Source organism: Chrysemys picta, chromosome 10 (assembly GCF_011386835.1).
Source record: "Chrysemys picta bellii isolate R12L10 chromosome 10, ASM1138683v2, whole genome shotgun sequence".
NCBI classification, from domain to species: Eukaryota; Metazoa; Chordata; order Testudines; family Emydidae; genus Chrysemys; species Chrysemys picta.
This window is the reverse complement of record NC_088800.1, coordinates 54,341,421-54,365,429: the sequence shown is the minus strand read 5'-3', so window position 1 is coordinate 54,365,429 and position 24,009 is coordinate 54,341,421. Positions and strand designations below refer to the sequence as shown.

General features: G+C 45.0%; 1 protein-coding gene across 5 annotated transcripts in view; it reads right to left on the bottom strand.

Moving 5' to 3' along the window:
* ADCY9 (adenylate cyclase 9) overlaps nt 1–24,009 on the bottom strand; it is a 201,883-nt gene that overhangs the window by 150,289 nt on the left and 27,585 nt on the right. The window lies entirely within an intron of this gene.

The following is a 24,009-nucleotide window of genomic DNA, read 5'->3' as shown; positions in this document are numbered from 1 at the left end:
CTTGTGCCTCCACTTGGGCTCTGGAGCAGCCCTTGATCAACAAGTCGTCGAGGTACTGGAACACATATACCTGCCACCTGCGCAGGAACACAGCCATGCCTGCCATGCACTTGGTAAATACTCGAGGTGTCACTGAGGGCCCAAACGGGAGGACTGTGAACTGGTAGTGGTTGTTGCTCACCACAAACCTGCGGTACCTTCCGTGGGACGGTGTGATTTCTATACGAAAATACGCATCCTTCAACTCGATGGTAGCATACCAGTCCCCTGAATCCAGTAAAGGGCTGATGGAGGGCCAAAGAGACCATGCGGAACTTGAGTTTCTTCATGAACCTGTTGATCTGTCGCAAGTCTAGGATGGGCCTCAGCCTGCCTTTCGCTTTCGGTATTAGGAAATACCGGGAACAGAAACCCTTGCGCTTCAGCTCCTGAGGAACCTTTAACTGCTCCCAGCGATAGGAGCGAGTGCACCTCCTGTTTGAGGAGCTTCCCGTGAGAAGGGTCCCTGAAGAGGGGGTGGAAGGGCAGGAGAGCCGAGAATTGGAGAGAGTATCTCCTTTCTACTGTGCGGAGCACCCATCGGTCCAATGTGATACGGGACAAGCAGGGTAGAAAGGGGATAGTCGGGATGAGAAGGCATAGTGGGTTGGATCCAGTCCATGCACTGGTGCGCCATCCTTGAGCGTGCCTTCAAAAGGCCTGCTTCTGGCCCGAAAACGGCTTGGATTGGTTAGAGCCCTGGCCTGAGGACGGGTGCAGTCTTTTTCTGCCGCTCCTGTTTCTCCTCCGGGAACCATTCTGTTGGTTCTGTGGTTACTAGAACTGTGGGGGAGGTTGTGGTCTGAAGTGTTTCCACTGCGTGGCAGTAGTGTGGAGGCCCAGCGACTTGAGGGTGGCTCTTGAGTCCTTTAGGCTATTCAGCCTTTTATCTTTTCTCTCTGAAAAGAGAGCTGAACCCTCAAAGGGGAGGTCTTGGATAGTCTGCTGGACTTCATACAGCAGACTAGAGACCTGTAGCCATGAGCTCCTTCTCATGGCAACCCCCATGGCCATAACCCGAGTAGCCGCATCTGCCCCGCCCAGGCTCAGGAAATAAGCTGGCTCTCCTACACCGGGGCTGAAAACTCAGAGCAGGAGTCCTGCGGCAGCTAAGTCCGCAAACTTAGCCATTGCTTCACAAGTATTATAGCAGTATCTGCTGGTTTGAAATGCGGAGCTGCAAGCCACCAATTGAGTAGACCTTTCTCCCGAAGAGGTCAAGTTTTTTCGCCTCCTGATTCTTTGGGGAAGATCCCTGGTAGTCCTGGCTCTCATGCTGGTTGGCAGCGTCCACAACCATGGAATCAGGTGGAAGGTGGATATATAAGTGCTCGTAGCCCCTTGATGGCACAAAATAGCGTCTTTCATTTCACTTAGCCATGGAGGGCAATGAGGCTGGGATCTGCCACAAAGTCTTTGTGGCATCAAAATGTTTTTTATGAGGGGCAGGGCAATGGTGCAGGGCCGGAGGGGGCAAGAATATCCACCATGGGATCAGCTTCCTCCATAACTTCCTCTGCCTGGAATGCCCAGGCCCTGGGCAACCCACTGCAGCAATTGCTGCAGAACCCTGTTGTCCTCCAGGGCCCGGGCTACAGAAGTAACTGCCACTGCCTCATCTGGTGATGAAGAGGAAGAAAGCCCTGTAAGGAGTGGCTGACCACCAGTCTTCGGGAGAATCTATTCTCCTTTTTGCAGTCTACCCTGACCTTGGCATTTTCAGGGAGGTCCCCAGGCACCATGGGTCACATTTTTTGGAGGACAGAATACAGACCAGAATTAAAAATTAAGGAAGAAGGAGATGAGGAGAAGTGACAAGGGACATCAGGAGGCAGAAGAAGGTGAGATCACAGGTAGGGGGTAGAGAAGGAGAGCAGGCAAGAAACGAATCAGTGACAAGAGAGGAGAAAAAAGGCAAGGCGAGTGGAAAGAGATCACTGCAGCACTGACTGATCTCTTTGAAAAAAATCAGCCCGGAGTTAAATTTCCAAAGCACTTAAGTCACTTAGCAACCTAAATACCATTGAGAAAGATCAATGGGATTTAGACTCTTAAGTGACTTAAACAATTATGAAAATTTTAATCCCACATCTCTGAGTAGGAAAAGGGTCCCAGGATGGAGAGAGAGTTTTTAGGAGGCATTGTTAGGAGTTTTAAGGTTGTGAACAAACATCTGAAATTACGGCAAGAGTCAAAGAAGGTGGAGAAGTTGCATTGTTTGGCAAGGAACATGGCAGAGACGAGAGAGAAGAGAACAAGTTTGAAGTGCAGGAAGTCTGTGCGGTCATGGCACTTTGCCAAAGGTGTTCAGTGGCCCTAGAGCAGGACTGGAGTAATTGGATATTGAAAACAGTCAGGGTTGAGGGTTAAGATGATGCACTTTCAGTGGAAGATAGAAGAAAAGTCAATAAGAATTTGCTAACTGAATCAATGGAGGAAAGAGGGGGCTTAGTAAGGCAGAGAAGTCATAGATGTTCATGGATTGTCAGTGTACAATCTTCTGCCTCAGAATACATAAGTATATATTTTAGCTTTTTCTCTAACATAAGCATTTTTCCTGTTTCTTTGAAGACAGACAAGCTGACCTCATCTGCTCTTTCATGAATCTTGTCCTTTTAATAACCATGCTGTCAAGTTTTTATTTCTCATATATGAATGACAGATGGAAACTTGACTCACAGGACAGATATATAATAGGAATTGGAAAGCTTTCCTTGGAGGATTCTCACCAGACACAAGTACCTAAAACTGTATTGCTCCTATCTCTATAATATGTTTGATGGCTATGGGCATAGACTTCCAAGTTTCTTGAAGACAGAGAAGGGGAAATTAAATGACATTTTCAAAACAATCTTATTTCAAGGATAATAAAGGAAATAGTTATTTTTAGATTATTTTTATATTTTCTTGTATGTGTGTATTTATTTCTGCTTGAAGATTTTTCCCTTTTCCCCTTATTGTATCTGACTTGTTTTAGATTGTAAACACTTTGGAGCAGAGTCTCTCTCTTACTCCATTTTTGTACAGTGCCTACCACAATGGGGACTTAATCTTGGTTGGGGCCTTTAGGCATAATCATAATAAAAATAAACAACACTAAAACAATAACGATAAACAATAAGTGCTACTGCATCTCCCTGATTTAGGATACCGGATTGCTATAGAAAAGATTTCTTTTCTAAATGAAAGACTACGTTTTTATTATACGGTACATTTCTAACAACTAGAAAATGGCTTTTTTGGCCACAAAAAGTTTACTTACATTACACATTTGTTGGTCAAATAAAGGAAGTAACATCATCTACATCTTTTCTTCAAAGACCAAATATGGCTATAAACATTTTCTGCATTAAATGCATAATTTTTCAGTATTCTTTCCTAACATGTTGATTACAAGGAGATTAGACTGTAAACGGAAGTAATCGCCTTTAGTCATTCTCTTCTTGCAGGATTTACCCAGTGGGTGTCAGCTCACACCCATGGAAGTGACTGGATGTCATAATCACTGGGGATTTTGAAGGAATCACTAAATTGAGGGCAGGGGAGAAGAAGAGAGACTTCAGGAGTGGGTGTTGCTGAAAAGGCAGCCCTTGGAATTGTAAAACCGGCAAGGTGCCCAGGCAGCTCTGAAAGGTACCTAATTAAAAATTCCTAGGAAAAGATGAAGAGGAGGAGGATGTTTTCCTAAGAGAAGGGAAGAAGGTTCTGCAGAAAAATACTGAGGAGAGTTATTACCTCACAGCCAGAGGCTGTTCCAGGGGGTTATTATTGTGACATTCTGATGTGCAATTCAGAACAGTGAGAGATTGTGTCACTGCTTGTCCTGTAACCTTAAGTGCCATAAAATGCTCTGCTGTTGCAGCTCCATTTCTGGATGTTCCAAGCCAGCATACAAGTATGCACTGTGTCTCTATGTGTTGAGCAGCCCTGGTTCAGCAACTCTGACTCCAGTAGCCTGCTTGTTACATCAGAGGCACACATTGGTCTCCACCAATCATGGTTACTACTAGCCAAGGGACCCCAACACACTCCCAGTCACGCATTTTCCCCAAACCATCTGCCCTGAAATGTCCAGCACTCTCCTGGAACATTCAGAGGAGCAATAAGGTCCATTGCTCCTTTAAAAAGACACAGCAGCTTGTTGCCTTAACTGGAGTGAACAGTCACTTCTATTCAAACATAGCACTGGATTGATTTAGATTAGAAGTAAAACAAGTTTATTACTAAAAGAGACGGCTTTTAAGTGAATTCCAGTATAAGGGATAAAAATCAGAAATGATTATGCACACATACAAGTGAAAATGATTTCTAGTAATTTATCAAAACTATGCTCTCAGTTCAAGGTAAGATTCTTACCACATCTCCTTCTTGCAAGATGGCTAACCACCCCTTTGGTCGGGAGCTCCCATAAAGTCCAAAATTCCTTTGTCTTCTTGGTTCCTTTGTCTTCTTTGGTGAAAGATCTTTGCCTAAGCAGGTTTCTCACCTATATTCAGTTCCAAGAGATGTCAACCCCCCTGGTTGAAGGGCCCATCTTTCTCAGTTTGCAAAAGCTCTGGCTCCTTGTGTTTGTCCAGTAATAGATGTCAAGATAGTTTCTTCTCTCTCCTTATTTGTCCCCAGACTCAGGATGACCTCATGCGGTTCTTCCCTTCCTGAGGACTTCTCATTCCCCTGCTGACCTGTATGGAAATGGGGCTTCCATTGCTTTTGATCACACCTGGCTTAACTTCACTGGAGACAGCTAGATAGATGCCTTCCTTCCTGTTAGGGAGAAAACCTGTTTTTCCCTGTTTGGTCACAGACTTTAAAGCATAACATCTGAGTATTCATAATTCCTCATATAGTGTTAATACATACATTTCACAACTGCATTTATCACCAGTGTCATTAGCTTTCCTAAACAACTTTACTTGATATACTTTTATCATACAGTAATACTGTATACAATCAGTTAATTCAATGATTTATCATTTGAGGTTTAGAACCCCTTCTTTATAACTCAGTAAACCACTGAAATGTATTTTCAGATAAACTTCCTTTTCTCCTTCTGGAAGAGACAGCATGTGGTCTGTTGGTTCGTGCTGGTTCCAGCTCCACTGGCGATAGATGAATCATTACCTCCTTCCCTAGTTAGCTTGATGGCTTTCTATGATTCTATGAATATCAGGATTGGAAGGGACCTCAGGAGGTCATATAGTCCAACCCTCTGCTCAAAGCAGGACCAATCCCCAACTAAATCATCCCCGCCAGGGCTTTGTCAAGCCTGATCTTAAAAACCTCTAAAGAAGACGATTGCACCACCTCCCTAGGTAACCCATTCCAGTGCTTCACCACCCTCCTAGTGAAAAAGTTTCTTCTAATATCCAACCTAAACTTCCCCCACTGCAACTAGAGACCATCACTCCTTGTTCTGTCATCTGGTACCACTGAGAACAGTCTAGATCCATCCTCTTTGGAACCCCCTTTCAGGTAGTTAAAAGCAGCTATCAAATCCCCCCCCCCATTCTTCTCTTCTGCAGACTAAATAATCCCACTTCCCTCAGCCTCTCCTCATAAATCATGTGCTCCAGCACCCTAATCATTTTTTTTGCCCTCCGCTGGACTCTTTCCAATTTTTCCACATCCTTCTTGTACTGTGGGGCCCAAAACTGGGCACACTACTCCAGATGAGGCCTCACCAATGCCGAATAGAGGGGAATGATCATGTCCCTCGATCTGCTGGCAATGCTCCTGTTTTGTTTACCTTTCACATAAATGCACCTTCATTGTCTCTATTTGTTGATCAGGCCAGTCAGAGAAATAGATATTCCTTTGTCTAAAGCAGACTGCTTATGCATTGCTTGTCAAACACATTTTAAGAACATAATTCTAGCACATATTCATAACTTTCTGTGCACATCCCATACATATATCACACAAGAATATTAATGATCAGTGAGTTATTTTTCCAATGATATTGCATGCCTCATGTTGGGTATATATCATGACAACCGTATGTTAGATGCAGTAAGTATGGCAGGCCGGACAAGAGTTGCGAACCAACAATGAGTGTTACAGTTATGCAGTGCAATATTTCTCTTGCAGACAGTTACTGAGTCCTAGAAGGAAAAAACTGCAGAATGGCTTGTAGCGGGGTGGTTACCCCGCTTCTGCCCTGAAGGGCTTAAAACAGCCCTAGGAGAGGGCTGTGGCAGGAAAAACAGCTAATAGGCTGATTGGGGAAGCAGCTGCAGCTGGGCCACGCCCCAATCAGGTCTCAGCTGGCCCTATATAGGAGGCTGGGAGCCAGGAGCTCAGCAGTTTCTCTCTAGCTGTAGAGGGAGACGGACCTGGCTGCAGGGACCTGAGCAGAGTACCTGAGTGGAGCAGGGCTAGGGAAAGGCAGAGAAGCTGGGGAAAGGCAGAGGAGCTGGGGAAGCTTCAGCCTGGAAAGCTCCAGGCTGCGGCCTAGCCGAAGGCCAGCAGGTACTGCCCTTGCAGAGGGCAGCCCATGGGTAGGCAGAGGCAGCAGGTCCAAACCCTCCTTGCCAGTGATGAGTGGCTTATACTGTAGTCTGCCCCAGGGAACGGGGGCTAGTTGGTGACTGGCAGTAGCCCACGACTGAGGCAAGGTAGGGATTAGAGGGTTAGGGGTTCCCCAGAGAGGGAAGGCCCTGAGAGAAAGGGGTTCCTGCCAGGGGACAGCACTCCAGATAATGGGGCACCGGGTCCAGGAGGGACACGGGGGCCAAGCGGTAGCGGGACACCGGCCTGCAGAAGGCGCTCCAACGGCTGGAGAGGTAATTCCCGGAGACGACCAGCAGGAGGTGCCGCAGGGGTGAGTCCCGCAGCCTTACAGGCTTCTAAGCCAAAGACTGAAAAATAGGACTCGGTAGTAGTAGTAACAGAAATAGTACATTTTAGGAGAATAAAATATAAGAAAGCATGAGTTGACATTATATAAATAACAGCCTCTCCTAATAGTCTATGATGGCAACAATTAAAGTCACAGAAGTTCATATCTACAAAATATATCATGTCAGCAGTACAGGATGACCCTTATATTATATTAATACATTCTATGAAGATTACATTTGAGAACATTAAGAAAAAGTTTTCAAAAAGAGTAACATTCATATTTTGCAGTGAAGTTCAAAACTGCTGATATTCTGAATTTTTAATCAAAATGTTATAAGTAAGGATACGATTTTGTTATGGACGTCACAGATTCCGTAACTTTAAGAGACCTCCATGACTACTTCCGCTTCAGCCATGCACCTTGGGGCAGCAGAGGACCTTGAAGCTGTCAGCCACTACCAGGGGGGAGGGGAGGGCCTGCAGCAGTCAGTCCTCCCCCCCCATGAAGCTTGGGCTTCAGGCCCAGCAGGTCAGCCTCCCTCATCTCCCCCACCCCCCCAGTTATTTTTAGTAAAAGTCACAGACAGGTCACAGACTTCCATGAATTTTTGTTTACTGCCCGTAACCTGTCCGTGACTTTTACTAAAAATAACCGTGACAAAATCTTAACCTTAGTTATAAGTCTGGGAAGAAAACCCAAGTTTTAGAAATTTATTTTTAAAAATCTCTCAAACTAAACCCTTTCACGCTAAGTTTCAGCCCAAACCAAGTTTTAATAGATGCAACAGATGCTAAGCTATACTAGTGCTACCAGATGCCATTGTAATAAATTCTTGAACAACATAGGTGTGTGTCCTTACAATATTATTTCAACAGAAAAAAAATTAAACATTAAGTTCAAAGATCAGATTGATTCAGCCTGGGCTAAACTAGCTTTAAGTCGTGCACAGCTGTTATGCAATGTCAAAGTATACTGGAAGCTTCCGTTTCACTGGTTTCGTGCCCAAATGGAAGACGGCCAGTTTTGATGACATAGATATGCTGCAATAAAACTTCTGTAAGTACTACTAAACTCAAGAATTATGTTAAAATAACATTTAGGATCTTACTTAAATCCACAAAGGCAGGAAATTCAGAGATTTCTCATTCCACCCTTAATTTGTGCCATGTGCCTAAATGCTTCAAGACACCGAGTATGTAAATTTATCATATTTATCTCAGACTCTTGCAACCCACAGGTGTCATAGTGCAAATTCCAAAGAAAGTGAGAAAAGTTAACTACACTTTCTCACTGTGATGACTAAGGTGAAAAACATTAAGTCATATTAAGAGGAATTACAAACAACAACAAAAGGGGACTATACACCACTTTAATTATATGCATATTATTTTCTAGTAGCAATGGGCCTGCGGATTTGCCACTCAAATGTATGCTTTTTGGTAAGTATGCGTGAGGGTGGATGAATGTGTGTGTTGTGCTGGGAGAGTTGATTTGTGAGAAGTTTGTGTTGTGCTGAGAGATTTGTGTGGAACTGGGCAAGTAACAAATAAGGGGTGGGTACTGCCGTGAAGGGTTGTGTGTGTTTGGGATTAGTGTGTGTGCTGGCTGTGTTGTGTGGGTAATTTTGAAGAACTGTGGCAGTTAAGCCACCATGGTAATCCCTCTACCATCTGTACAATCTCCCTTATATACCAAAAAAAACCAGTTGCATGCAAATTAGCCATAGAATAAGGGTGGTAACTGATTTCAGAGTAGCAGCCGTGTTAGTCTGTATCCACAAAAAGAACAGGAGTACTTGTGGCACCTTAGAGACTAACAAATTTATTAGAGCATAAGCTTTCGTGGGCATCCGAAGAAGTGGGCTGTAGCCCACAAAAGCTTATGCTCTAATAAATTTGTTAGTTTCTAAGGTGCCACAAGTACTCCTGGTTTTTTTTTTTTTTTTTGGTGGTAACTGAGTTATCTCTGATATCACAATGGTCTAGGACTTTTGGCATGGCAAATACATGCCTTGCAGTCATATAGGGTTTAATCTGTAAAGTCAAAATGGCTGTGAATTTAAAAATTGGATGGTAACAGACCGCAAATCCCAGTGATGATTGAACCTGGTGATATTGTTAAAAAGAGCTCTAGTTTAAACCATGCTTGTGTTTCCATTGTTTCAAACTGACTCAACATTCTAGGCTTTAGAATGACATACAGAGTGACAATCCTGGAATCTTATTATACAGATGTTATGGGGAAAGCCTTTTTATTACAAATGGATATGAAACATCATTAAAACTCAAGGAGTACTGGCCCTAATAGGATTTCAAATGGAATCAGTATGGCTTTTCCAATGAGCCACTTCCATGAACTTTGGCAGTTTCCATTTCTCAGGAATCAGACATCACTTGAGGCAGGTCAAGACTCAGAGTATCTCTAGACCAGAATATGGATTGAATGGTATGATTCAAAAATCTCTCTGTGCCCAATTCTCTGTGGGTCAATGGTACAGGAGAGTGTAACAGATCAGAATTTATCACAGTGACTTGTGACAGGAACTTTTAAAGCAGTCTGAGATACAGTACAGCCTTGCTAATTAACGCTTAGAACAATTTGCTGGTTATTTGATTGACAGTAGCTCAAACTATAACAACTGGCTGATTTCTGAAATATTAACTTAGCTTTAAAAAATATGGTGTACAATCAACGAGCAATGTTGCACACTCAGAGAACACTGGAAATTCTTATACAGTAATTCATGCACTACAGCTACTTTTTATACATATCTTAACCATAAGGTGTTTTGAAACTTTTAGCTTTTATATTTTACATAATATGCCAACAAAAAGCAAAGTAGAATGTTTTAAAGAGAAACTGCTGCAAGCACAAAAATGAATCAAAACCAATGAGGGAAGATATGGATGCAAAAGCTATGTAATAACTTAATACACAGTTAAATCAATCTTTGTAATTGAGGTTAGGAAAACAAAAACATCTCCAGGCTAGACACCTTAAAAACTAGAGTCAATTTTTACTGCAAAATTACATAATTCTGGAAAGTAAGATGTTTGTGACTGTTTGCTGTATTCATCACAATAAAAAGTCTAGCCTATTTTTTTCTCCACCCTTACCTCTAGGTTTTAAGTTGCTACACTGTGGCCATTTATGAGCTGGCACAACCAATTACTTCCCCTCCCCTAGGATTCTGAAAAACTAACAATGCAAGTTAGTATAAGTAAATGTTTACTTTTTTAATCTGTACAGCATCACAAGGCTGCACCAACAAGCCATGGGTTATTTTTCCCAGCTAGTAAATGGGTTTGGGCAGCTACAGTTTTGCCAAAAAAATTGTTTCCTTTTATGGACCACAATGTCAATGAGAGTGGAGATTGGAGGAGAGTGCAGAAACTATTGACGTTACATGTAAAGGCATGGGTAGTCTCTCAGGCAAAAACTAAACCATCTTCACATAGCAATCCTGATGTATTCTGTGCTGTTACTGAAAAAAATCAAAATTGATTCTTCATAAACAATAAATCAGGTAATGAACTAATCACAAAGTAATTTTAAAGCATAAAACAGATGCACCAAATGGGTGATATATTAACTTATGAAGTTTCTCCTGTTTTAAACCCTATCACTCCAGAGCCAGTCAGAGTTGGAGCAACACCAGTTAACTTGGTATAACTTTCTGTGCTGCGCTCAGTCAATCAGAAACATCAATGGAAACAGACAGCACTGGAGAGTGAGGCGCAGAGCAGGTCACCTGCAAGTACGGTTTCTGCAGATCAATCAGAGAGTGACTACAATTCTCTAAGATCCACAAATCTGAACTCACAGTATTAAAGATTGCTACTCAAATTTGAAATACACAGACTGGGGAAAATATATAGTTTTATCTGTGTTAAAAAATTCTTGCAACCATTTCGTTGAGAAACTCTGGCACCTTCATGCTTTGGAGCAGGGTGTCAGGGAGCGAGCTGCAGCAGGGTCAGCTTCCCAGCAACACAATGGACAGAGCTGATCCTGCACTCCCTGATTGGTGGGGGAGCAAAGTTAGCTACTACTTGACCAAGCAACTAGCCATGGCTTGCTGGCTGCTCAACATTTTCCATGCCCACAGCTGCACTAGGTCCTGCTTCTTGCCCAGTCTGCTCTTGTGCCTGCTTCAGTTCGTGCCCTTCTCCATCCTCGACACCCCTAATTCTGCTTCCTGACCATGTGTTCAGCTCACCCATTGGCTCTGGCTTTCGGCTTCTGATCCCTGGTTCTGACCCTCAGCTCTGCTCTCGATTATACTCCCGGGCATCCTGTGGTTACGATTCTTTACTCTAACTCGTGTCTGCTCTAACCTCCAGGCCTGGTCACACCCATGGCTCTGACCATTAGACCCAATCCAACCTCCTGGAGACTTCCAGTCCCTTGCTGGGACAACTTGAAGAATTCATCCGAGCCAAGGCAACTGTTTTCAATGACCTGAATTGAACCTACTCTGCCAAGAGCACACTTCAGAACCTATGGCAGGGCACTAGACCAATAGCTAGGTTCACTGCGGAATTTACAGGCTTAGCGGTCAACAGTAGATGGAACAAGGCAGCACAGCACTACCATTTCCAGCATAGCTTGAATGAAGAAATCTAGGACAAGCTGGTGCAGGTAGAGCCACCATCTAACCTATATGCTCTGGTCAAGCTGTGCATTAGTGTTAAACAATTACCTGGCTGAATGCCAACTAGAGAGGGAGTCCAGTTTTCAAACCCCCCCCCCCCCCCCCGACTGACCAGATTCAACTCTGTCTTAATGATGCAGAAAGGAACCAGCAACAAGTCTTAAATGTGTGCCTATATTGCAGGAAACCTGGGCACTACAACCAAGGGTGCCCTGGTAAGACTCATGGCCTGCCCCGGTTAGGAAAGCCCCTTTTGTGAACCAGTATCGTGGCCATAGTCAACCAATGAGCTGTCGGTTACGACATCCTGCCATGTCTGATGTCGAGCTGAGGGTGTTGGTGGATTCAGGGCCCTCCGACTACTTCATGAACCTAGATTCTGCTCAGACCCATAACATTCCTACTCAGCATAAGACCATACCCGATTTAGTAGAATCCATTGATGGGTCTTCCCTCTCCTTTGACCCAGTTACTCATCATACAAAACTGCTGACTGTGACCACACTCCAGAACCACTGGGAGGTCCTGCAATTTGTACTGATCTGCACTCCAGGCTTTCCTATCATCCTCAGAATTCCTTGGCTGGTTGCCCACAACCTGCACATCCCATGGGGAGCAAGCATGGTGCATTTATGTCAAGATTCTGCCACCAGTTATGCTTCCCAAAGTTGCGTTTGAGACTCAAACCCCCTCATGATGCAGCAGCTCGGGGGGAAGAGGGAGGGTTCAAAGGTAGATGCTTCCTCTGTCACCTCCTTTATCCACTTTGGGTATCCTGGAGAAATATCAAGGTACACTGATGTATCTGATAAAAGAAGGGTAGATGTTTTGCCACCATATCACAGTTCTGATTGCCCCCTCGACCTGCAGCCTGGGGCTGCCATTCCCTTCAGATGTCTTTACTTCCTCTCAGAACCGGAACTCCAGATGCTCTGGGAATAACTCCATGAGAAATTTAGCGAGGGGGTTTATTCATCCTTCTAACTCTCTGACAAGGTACCGAATCCTTTTCATGGCAAAAAAAAAAAAAAAAAGGACGATTTCCTGCACCCGTGTTGATTACTGAACTCTGAACAGAGAATTCACTATCCTTTGCCGCTTATTAATGAACTTCTTGAAAGACTTCGCTCGGCCAGGGTTTTTTCTAAACTGATCCTCTACAGAGCCTACAATCTGTATTGTATCAGGTAAGGCAATGAGTGAAAGATGACATTCCACATTTGATATGAGCATTTTGAGTATTTAGTTATGGCATTTGGGCTACATAATGCTCCAGCTACGCTTCAGCATTTTGTGAATGGCATTTTCCGGGACATGCTAGACCAATTTGTTATTTATTTTGATGATATTCTTGTCTTCTCTGAAAACCAAAAGATAGATAAGTAACATGTGTGCCTTGTTCTTGACCAACTTTGCCAGAATTGTCTTTATGTCAAACCGGAAAAATGCAAATTTGACAAGGACACTATCGAGTTCCTCAGTTATATCATTTCCATCCGAGGTCCTAACAATGGACCCACAGAAAGTGTCTGCCATCACTGAATAGAGCACCCAAAGCATGTAAAGAAGGTTCCACAGTTTCTCAGATTTACCAATTATCAGCCCTTCATTAAAAGATTCTCCCAACTAGTATAACTGATAACTACGCTTCTCCAAAAATTGGTTCATTTTCTCCGTTCGGTGGAGGTCTGTACTGTCTGCCTTTGACCAGCTAAGAAAGCCTTCACTTCAGCTCCCATTCTTGTGCATCCAGAGCGTTGGTCATTTTTCTTTCCTATGTTTGATTTCATCATTGCCTACCAGTGCCTCTCTGGGTCATGAAAAGGGAAAGCAGCTGCTCTTTTGCACCAGGACAAATACACCAAACCAAACATGGCACCCCAAAATTGTATTTGTGGAACTACAGTCCGGGATTTGCTGTCCCTTATTTGGACTCTACTCCCAAAAAACACACAGGTGGACAAAATCTGTCAGACACTTGATACCTCTGACACCCATTCAGCTCAGATTTCCATTTGCATGATGGTCTATTGTATTTTGAGAAATGTCTTTACATTCTGGAAGCTCAGCCGAGGCTCAAAGTGGTAAGAATGTGCCATCACATGCTGGTTGCCGGCCATTTTGGCCTCAGTAAGACTTAGGACTTGGTGATACAAAGTTTCTATTGGCCATGGTAAGTACTGACATGAAAAAATATGTTGGCTCTTCTGACCTGTGCTGTCAGAGAAAGTGCCCACATGATAAACTGTTCTGTCTACTCCAGCCCCTGCCCACCTCACTTCAACACTCATCCATGTTCTTTATTGGGCTTCATTTGTAGAACTACCTTGCTCCCAACGTTGGGAGCACTATCATCCTTGTATTCATTGACATTTTCACTAAGATGGCACATTTTACTTCCTTTCGCTCTCTCCCTACCGCTCAGGTGCCAATCTGAATTTTTCTAAACCATGTTTTTTTAGCTCCAGAGACTGCCAACCAGACTAATGTCTGAATGGGGCCCACAATTCATTTCCTGGTTCGGTACAAACCCACAGGGCAACAGGCAGACAGAGCAGGTAAAGCAATCTCTCGAGGAAAAAAGATGATATTGCAGATTCTTAGAGCCAAAACTCTAGGCAATTCTCGTGGGTGCTGCTTTGCTGCCAAATACAGGCTATAATGACATGGGGAAACAAAAGAACGCTGAAAGAGAAAATCCTGAAGATACCACTGAGCTGTGGCCATCACCAGTGGCAGCAGAGGGAGTATCTTGACAGCAATTGTATTGGCCTATGCCAATAGCCTTCAGCCCAGGGGAATCCTGGGATAAAAAAAAAACTGTCTATTTGACTTTTGGATTGGGAAATCAAATGGACTGGGCCACCTAGGCAAAAAGGTTCTATTTACTTAATTGGAAGGTTGTCAAAGGCTGATGCATGAATTACCGTTTAGCAATTACCTTTCTGACCAAATCTGAGGTCTAGCCTAAAGGTTCCAATCCCAATGAGTGTTATTGCAGAGCAGGAGAAACATGCCATTAGAGAGGCCTGCTGCTGGAAGTATGAAGATATTCTATTCCACCTGGCAGTTTGGGGAGACACTGAGTTGCGTCAAGATTGTTGCACCAACCTGTACTGCTTCCCTGAGACTAAAAATGCAAAGAGCAGACAATGGTAGGGCTACAATGGTAGGGACAACTGATGGGGTTCCAGTGAGTGACTAGCAGCAGTGGCTAAGGCAGCCCCAAAAAGCAGATTAGCCTTTTTCCTCAGTAGTAACAGCTTTGCAACAGTACCTGCAGCTTTCCCTGACTGCCCTTTCACTTTAAAACAAAACCAATTCAATGTAAGCATCTATCAAGGAGTCCAGACTCTACTATGTCCTGGAACAAAAGAGGAGGCATTTTCTATTCAGACGAGTAGTGAATAGGACTCTCTCAGGGGACCTGCCCCCAAGACTGAAGGATGAATTTCACAATATCTGGTTTGAAAGATTATTCATGGTTTTGGCTGAATGCTCAGTTTAGATCAGGTGTTCTCAAACTTCATTGCACCGCGAACCCCTTCTGACAAGAAAAATTACTACACGACCCCAGGAGGGGGGACCAAAGCTTGGGCCTCCCTGAGCCCTGCCACCTTGGGCAAGTGGGGCCAAAGTCCAAGCCCCACTGCCCCCAGGCAGGGGGGCCAAAGCTGAAGGGCTTCAGCCCCAGGTGGGGGGCCTGTAACCTGAGCCCCCCCACCTAGGCTGACACCCCCGGGCTTTGGCCCCAGGCAGTGGGGCTCAGGCTTTTGCTTCAGCCCCAGGCCCCAGCAAATCTAATGCCAGCCTTGGCAACCCCATTAAAATGGGGTCACGACCCACAGTTGGAGAACCGCATCACTGATACAAAAGTCCCAAAAATCTATTGCTTCTTGACAGATGATCTGATCTGGCCCCTTCCCCTGTTCATGTAGAACATCCCCACAGTGTTGTCTGTTAGGATGTGTAAGGTAGCTCCCTTAGTATGAAGGAGGAAAACCTGACATGCCAGGTGAATAGTCTGCAACTCTTGTACATTAACATGTAGGGCGAGATCTTAATTCATCCACAAATCTTGATCTGTAGGCTCCTTAGATGAGCTCCCCAATGCAGGAAGGAAGCGTCCATAACTACAGTCATGGTGGGCAGAGGAGGAGCAAAGGGAACTCCCATACACATGATAAGATCCATCCACCAGTGCCTAGAGGCAAAGACTCTTGCAGGTAGCATGTCCAATGTATGACAAGATGGAGAGTAAAGAGACTTCAACCAGCCCTGCAACTTTCTAAAACAAAGTCTGGCATGCTTAGTCACATACATGCAGGAAGCCACGTGTTCCAGAAGCCTTAGACAGCTTCTTACTGTTGTGAGCAGATGGACTTTGAGATTCAAAGAAATACATAGTATTGTCTGGAACCTGACTTGTGGCAAGAATGCTGTAGAGTTGTGGACTGTCCCTATAATTGTTTCCACTGTACTGGGGGGAAGGGAAAGATTTGTCCTCATTAATCAATGGGCCCAGATACTGGAAAAGAGACTGGATCTTGGTAAGACTGACTTCCACTTGATGTTTGGAATGATCCCAAACCAGTCTGCCATCCAGACAGGGAAATACCTGCACCCCTGTTTTCCTTAGGCCTTGGCTACACTTGCAAGTTACAGTGCTGTAAAGCCACCCCCAGCGCTGTAACTCACTCCCCGTCCACACTGGCAAGGCATTTGCAGCACTGTATCTCTGTGGCTGCAGTGCTGCATGTACTCCACCTCCCCGAGAGGAATAGCGTGTATTGCGCCGCCGCTGCAGCGCTGCGGCACCAGTGTGGCCGCCCAATGCGCTGTGAATGGCCTCCAGAAGTATTCGGCCATATCCCACAATACCTGTTCTAGCCACTCTAGTCATCAGTTCAAATTCTACTGCCCTGGCCTCAGGCAACCAACCATGTGACCCTTCCTTAAAATTCCCCAGGAATTTTAGAAATCCCCTTCCTGTTTGCTCAACAAGGCGTTGTGTGGAGTGCTATCAGCGAATCTTTCCAGGTGACCATGCCTCCACGTGCCAAGCAAGCCCCAGCATGGAGCAATGGCGAGGTGCTGGACCTCATCAGTGTTTGGGGGGAGGAAGCTGTCCAGTCCCAGCTGCGCTCCAGCCGCAGGAATTCCAATACCTTCGGGAAGGTATCAAAGGACATGAGGGAAAGGGGCGACGACCAGGACGCCCTGCAGTGCAGGATTAAAGTGAAGGAGCTGCGGAGTGCCTACCGCAAAGCCCGCGACACAAATGGCCGCTCGGATGCTCCCCCCGTGACCTGCCGATTCTACAAAGAGCTGGATGCGATACTTGGGGTTAACCCTACCTCCATTCCGAGCACCACCATGGACATGTCAGAGCCGGGGTGGGAGGAGGAGGAGGAAAACGGGAGTGAGGGTGGTGGGGCGGATGGAGACACCCCGGAATCCCTGGAGGCATGCAGCCAGGAGCTCTTCTCGAGCCAGGAGGAAGGTAGCCAGTCGCAGCGGCCGGTACTTGGTGGAGGACAAACAGAAGAGCAGGTTCCCAGTAAGCGGGTTTTTTTCGGGAAGGAATTTTTTCGGTGCGGGCTCTTTGGGAGAGGAGGGTTAGGCATGCATGCCTAGATGCAGAATAGCGCATTGATGTGGTTTATCACATCGCAATAATCGGCCTCGGTAATCTCTTTGAACATCTCATCCAGAACGTGTGCAATGCGCTTGCGCAGGTTTATCGGGAGAGCCACTGTGGTCCTTCTCCCAGCCAGGCTAACGTGTCCACGCCACTGTGCCGCGAAGGGCGGGGGGACCATTGCTGCACACAGGCAAGCTGCATATGGGCCAGGGCGGAAGCCGCATTGCAATAGAAGAAGTGATGCGGCAATCTATTAAAGAGAATGAAAAAGCACAGAACTGGAGGTAGAGAGAAAGCAGGATCCGCCAGAAAAACGCAGCGCACCGACGGCAAAGCACGGAGCACTGGCAGCAAAGCACGGATCAGCTCATAAGCATCCTGCAGCGCCAAGCAAACGCTATCCAGGAGCTCGTAGCCATGCAGAAGGAGCAGTACCGCAAACACAAACACACCCCGCCCCTAGCCCTTGTCTCAAAACTCTTTCCCTTGTGCCCCACTGTTACCTCTAACCCACTTTCCCCAACTTCCAGGTTCTTCACGCCATCAGCTGCCTCCAACACCAGTATCTTCACCACCCAGCCCTGAAAACCACAACCCTTACCTTCTGCACTCAAACCCCATCACCATGCAGTATAGCTATTCTGAAGTGCAGCACTCACTGCACAGCACATCAGACAGGACATACGCGAATCTGTGATTGTACCGTTCCCCACTCCACCCCCTTGCCCTTTCTGATTCCCAAGCAGTTGTGTTTCTTTTCAATAAATAAATTTTCTTTTCAATAAATGGATTTTTTGGCTTTATGCATTAATAAAGAATGTTTTCAAAGTAAAAGATTCCTTAGCCCAGGAAATAAACAGGCACTCCAAGTCTGCTTAGCAAACACTGATTCCTAAAGATTGGAACTACTGCACTTCACTCCCGTACAGGGCACCAGATATTACTGCTGGTTTTCAGCCTCAAATTGCTCCCTCAAGGCATCCCTAATCCTTGCAGCCCCGCGCTGGGCCCCTGTAATAGCCCTGCTCTAGGGCTGTGCAAATTCAGCCTCCAGGTGTTCAACCTCAGAGGTCCATGCCTCAGTGAAGCTTTCACCCTTCCCTTCACAAATATTATGGAGGGTACAGCACGCGGATATAACCGCGGGGATGCTGTGTTCGGCCAAGTTCAGCTTCCCATAGAGATCACCAGCGGCCCTTTAAATGGCTAAAGGCACACTCCACAGTCATTCGGCACTGGCTCAGCCTGTAGTTGAACCGTTCCTTGCTGCTGTCAAGGCTCCCTGTGTAGGGTTTCATGAGCCATGGCATTAACGGGTAAGCAGAATCTCCAAGGATCACAATGAGCATTTCAACTTCCCCTACTGTGATCTTCCGCTCTGGGAAAAAAGTCCCGGCCTGCAGCTTCCTGAACAGCCAAGTGTTCCGAAAGATGCGTGCGTCATGCACCTTTCCTGGCCAGCCTCTGTTAAGGTCAATGAAACGCCCACGGTGATCCACAAGCGCCTGGAGAACCATAGAGAAATACCTCTTCCAATTAACGTACTCGGATGCTAGGTGGGGTGGTGCCAGAATAGGAATGTGCGTTCCATCTATCACTCCTCCACAGTTAGGGAAACCCATTTGTGCAAAGCCATCCACTATGTCCTGCACGTTACCCAGAGTCACAGTTCTTCTGAGTAGGATGCGATTAATGGCCCTGCAAACTTGCATCAACACGGTCGACTTGCCCACTCCAAACTGGTTTGCGACCGACCGGTAGCTGTCTGGAGTTGCCAGCTTCCAGATTGCAATAGCCACCCACTTCTCCACTAGCAGGGCAGCTCTCAATCCCGTGTGCTTGCTCCGCAGGGTGGGGGCAAGCTCCTCACACAGTCCCATGAAAGTGGCTTTTCTCATCCGAAAGTTCTGCAGCCACTGCTCATCATCCCAGACTTCCATGACGATGTGATCCCAAGCCCAAAAGCGGCGTTCCACGGTGCTGAACATGTCCATGAATGCCACAAGCAATTTCGTGTCATATGCGTTACGCGGCTCGATAGCATCGTTGGACTCCTCACTCTCACTGTCACTTTGGATCTTAAGGAATAGTTCGACAGCCAAACGTGACATGCTGGCGAGACTCGTCAGAAGACGCCTCAGCAGTTCGGACTCCATTTCCCGCAGACAGAAACCATTGAAAGATGGCGCCAAAGGTGGACGGAAACAAAGGGATTTCTGGGATGCGAAGCAATGCATCACAGGGCGTTGGAACAGGACCCAGAATCCCCCGCACCCACGCCCCCTTCCCACAACCCAAACTGATCCAGGTGCTTAAGTGGGTAGGATGGGAATCTCTGAAGAGGCTGAGGGCAGAACTGCTTCCTTGTAGGAAGAGGTGTGTAAATATCCAAGAATTTCAACATGGCTCTGGAATCCCTGAGACTTTCTAAGGCCTTGTCTACACTACGAGAGTAGTTCGATTTTACTTGCATCGAATTTTCGTAATCGATATTGCAAATTCGAACGTGTGTGTCCACACTAAGGACAGTAATTCGACTTTGTGCGTCCACACTAATGGTGAAAGCGTCGACATTCGAAGCGGTGCACTGTGGTCAGCTATCCCACAGTTCCCGCAGTCCCCTCTGCCCATTGGAATTCTGGGTGTAGCCGGCAATGCCTTCTGGGTAACAAAATGTGTCGAGGGTGCTTTTGGGTAACTGTCGTCATCCGTCCATCACTCCTGCCCTCCCTCCCTGAAAGCGCCGGCGGGAAATCATTTCGCGCACTTTTCCAGTCATTGACAGCGCGGACGCCACAGCACTGCGAGCATGGAGCACGCTGCGACCATCGCTGCAGTTGTGGCCGCTCTCAACGCCTCTCAGCTTATCATACAGGTTTCCCTGAGGCAGATGCAGAAAAGTCAGGCGAGGAGGCTACGGCACCGCGGTGATGTCCTGAAGTCTGAGAGTAGCACGGACCTGTCAGAAAGCAGGGGACCCAGCGCCGAGGACATCGCGGTAGGTTCTTTTAGAGGAGAGTATGTTTGAAGGGGGGGAAGGAGGTTGGTAATTGGAGAGGACAGTCACCTTCACCAGGGTACAGACACGGGGGCAGGTTCAGAGCTGGGATGCAACGCAGTGTCGCATGAAACGATGGGGGTGGGTATGCACTTGTGTGACTACTGCTGAAATACTCTGTCTAGTTCTGGTGTCTGCAATTCAAGAAGGATGTTGATAAATTGGAGAAGGTTCAGAGAAGAGCCACAAGAATGATTAAAGGATTAGAAATCCGGCCTTATAACAATAAACTCCAGGAGCTCAGTCTGTTTATCTTAACAAAGAGAAGGTTAAGTGGTGATTTGATTATAGTCTGTAAGTACCTATATGGAGAACAGATGTTAATAATGGGCTCTTCAGTCTAGCAGAAAAAGGCATAACAGAATCCAGTGGCTAGAAGTTGGAGCTAGACAAATTCAGACTGGAAATAAGTCATACATTTTTAACAGTGAGAATAATGAACAATTGGACCAATTTACCAAGGGTCATGGTGGATTCTCCATTACTGGCTATTTTAAAATCAAGATTGGAGGTTTTCCTAAAAGATCTGCTCTAGTAGTTATTTTGGGGAAGTTCTGTGGTCTAACAGGAAATTAGATGAGCTGATCATAATGGTCCCTTCTGGCCTTGGAATCTATGAATCAGATGCCATCCCTCTCATGGAGATACGTGCCTAAGTCTGGACTGGAGGGAGGTGTTTATCTGTGCTTGAGATCCACAGCTGTGAACCCTTTCCTGGAGGGCAGGTGTCTATGCCTATGCCATTTCTTGCAAGAACAGTTGTGGCGCACACCTAAGTGCACACAAAACAGCAGGGACGGGGAGGAGGAGGAGATGGAGGCAGCGTCAGTGGTGGCCTCCCTTATAATCTTTAGTCTACTGATTAGGGAACTCACCTAGAGTGTGGTAGACCTCAGTTTAGTTCATCTATCTGCCCGCTGAGGAGAAGGGATTTGAACAGGGGTTTTCTCACACTTTAGGTGAATGCCCTAAGTACTGGATTATAGAGTCATTCTCTGTCTCTGGTCCAATGCATATTTAATTATTTATACAGAATGAAACGTCTTTAACAGGAGAAATTGAGAGAGATCCACGTCTCAATATCCCATAGTCTAGTGGTTAGGGTATTCTGGAAATGTAGGCACTTAATGATTTTAAGGTTCTCCGTCACTACAGGGTTAAGCAGTATCCGAGTGCAGGTTTTGTTGATCGCACTAGCATCTAAATGTTGTCTTTAGGCATCTAATCCCCCTATGGATCTGGGCCTTACTCTCTCTCTGCTTCAAAAACAACAAGGAGTCTGGTGGCACCTTAAAGACTAACAGATTTATTTGGGCATAAGCTTTCGTGGGTAAAAAACTCACTTCTTCAGATGCATAGAGTGAAAGTTACAGATGCAGGCATTATATACTGACACATGGAGAGCAGGGAGTTACTTCACAAGTGGAGAACCAGTGTTGATAGCGCCAATTCAATCAGGGTGGATGTAGTCCACTCCCAATAATAGATGAGGTGTCAATTCCAGGAGAGGAAAAGCTGCTTCTGTAATGAGCCAGCCACTCCCAGTCCCTATTCAAGCCCAGATTAATAGTGTTAAATTTGCAAATGAATTTTAGTTCTGCTGTTTCTCTTTGAAGTCGGTTTCTGAAGTTTTTTTGTTCAATGATAGTGACTTTTAAATCTGTAATAGAATGACCAGGGAGATTGAAGTGTTCACTTACTGGCTTATGTATGTTACCATTCCTGATATCTGTAACTTTCACTCTATGCATCTGAAGAAGTGAGGTTTTTACCCATGAAAGCTTATGCCCAAATAAATCTGTTAGTCTTTAAGGTGCCACCAGACTCCTTGTTGTTTTTGTAGATACAGACTAACATGACTACCCCCTGTCTCTCTGCTTCAGTTCCCCATCTGTAAAACGGAGATGATAAAAATTCCTCCAGCTCACAGGGTCATGATGAAGACAGATACTTTAAAGCTTCTGAGAGACTCATACACTGTGGTGATGGGGGGCCATTTAAGTACCTACAATAGACAGTTATTTAACACAGCCTTTTATTAGAGCTATGTTGAGACCATTGATGCTGTTGTTTTGTTACTTCGCTGTGGGGAGGAATAGGACCTCTTGGGCAATTGACTTTTGGTTCAAAAGAAAGGTTTCCTTACTGTCATCTTTCAAAGTGTCTTCGAAGGGGAGGGAAAACAGTGAGGGAATGCTGGATTTGAAAAGTACTGGGGTCTAGAGGTGAGGAATCATTCCTTTTACCATAAGAACAAATTTGTGACAATATAATCTCGGAGCTGTATTATTTTGAGCTCATCTTGGCTTTGTTTTGGCATGATTGTTTTGGGAATTATTTTATTTGCACGGGTCTGATGGTATCTTGTTTTCTTCAGAAGCTGAAGATGGAAATAAAACGAAAAGTTAAGAGTTGCTGTCTTTGTTCAGAAATACTAGTTACTTGATTCTTCCTGAACGCTCCTTTACATTTCTGAATATAGCGCTCAGATGCCCACAAAGGAATAGCTCCTTCAGGAAAACATGGGATACAAGCCATGACTTGTGCACATCTGCAGAAAAATCATATTCACTGGTAAAGCAGCCACCCCCCCCCCCCCCCCAAAAATATGCCAGCTGTTTTAAAAAGTTATTTTCAGGCTGGAACCTGAAGCTTGGAGGAGAACCAGAACCTTGTATAAACAAACGTTGTACTTTTTTCTCCATTAAAAATAATGACTCTATTTATGCTTTCATTTATGACTTACTACTAGATGATCACATAAGTACTCTAGTTTAACTATTTCCTTTTTTGAATACTTTTAGCATTACATGTTTGTGTATATATTTGTTGTTAAACTGATAATGTAAACAATTTGATGTAATAATTGAGTGTTGTGAGTTAAAATGATCTCTTTGTAATGTTCTCTGGAATATGTTATGAATTAAGAATTTGAAAGATAGGATTGAAAGACAGGAATTGAAGTTTTTAAAAGCTCTTCCTGTCTCCTCCGACCCAGCAGTCTCCTTTCCTAGCACTGAATAGCATAAATTTACTTTAGTAAAAGCCCCAGGTATTCTGCTACAAGATGGCTAGATGTTGCAGCACTATGCCAGATATTCTCAAAGTGCTGTGGCTCAGTCAGGTAAATTTAAAAAATTGATATTTTTAATAATCTATTCTTCCTAATGACAGTGAACCTACAGAGCTTCCATTAGCAAAATGCCCTTTCAAAATGGTCACCGCCTTCTAATAGGAGTGAAGCCAACCTGCTTCAGGGAAAATGTTGGCCCTTAACATTTTTAAAAAAAACTATCCATTATACCAGAGTTACGCAACAGGGAGGGCAGGAGAGGGGGATGTTTGAGGATGGTGTGTAGGAAAGTTTGGGAAATGCTGGGAAAGGGAACTCAAGAGGGAGTCATGTGAAGGAATCTTGGGGGCAAGGAAGAAGGTTGGTACCACATATAAAAAACAACATGGTAATGTTCTCTTTGGGGTTTCTTGTTCAGGGTACATGTATGGTTTGTTTTTAATTAAAAAAAATCAAGAAAATTACTAAATAAAAAACTGGAGTACTTGTGGCACCTTAGAGACTAACAGATTTATTTGAGCATAAGCTTTCGTGGGCTACAGCCTACTTCATCGGATGCATGTAGTGGAAAATACAGTAGGAAGATATACATATATACACAGAGGACATGAAACAATGGGTGTTACTATACACACTATAAGGAGAGCGATCAGTTAAGGTGAGCTTTTATCAGCAGGAGAGAAAAAAAACTGTTTGTAGT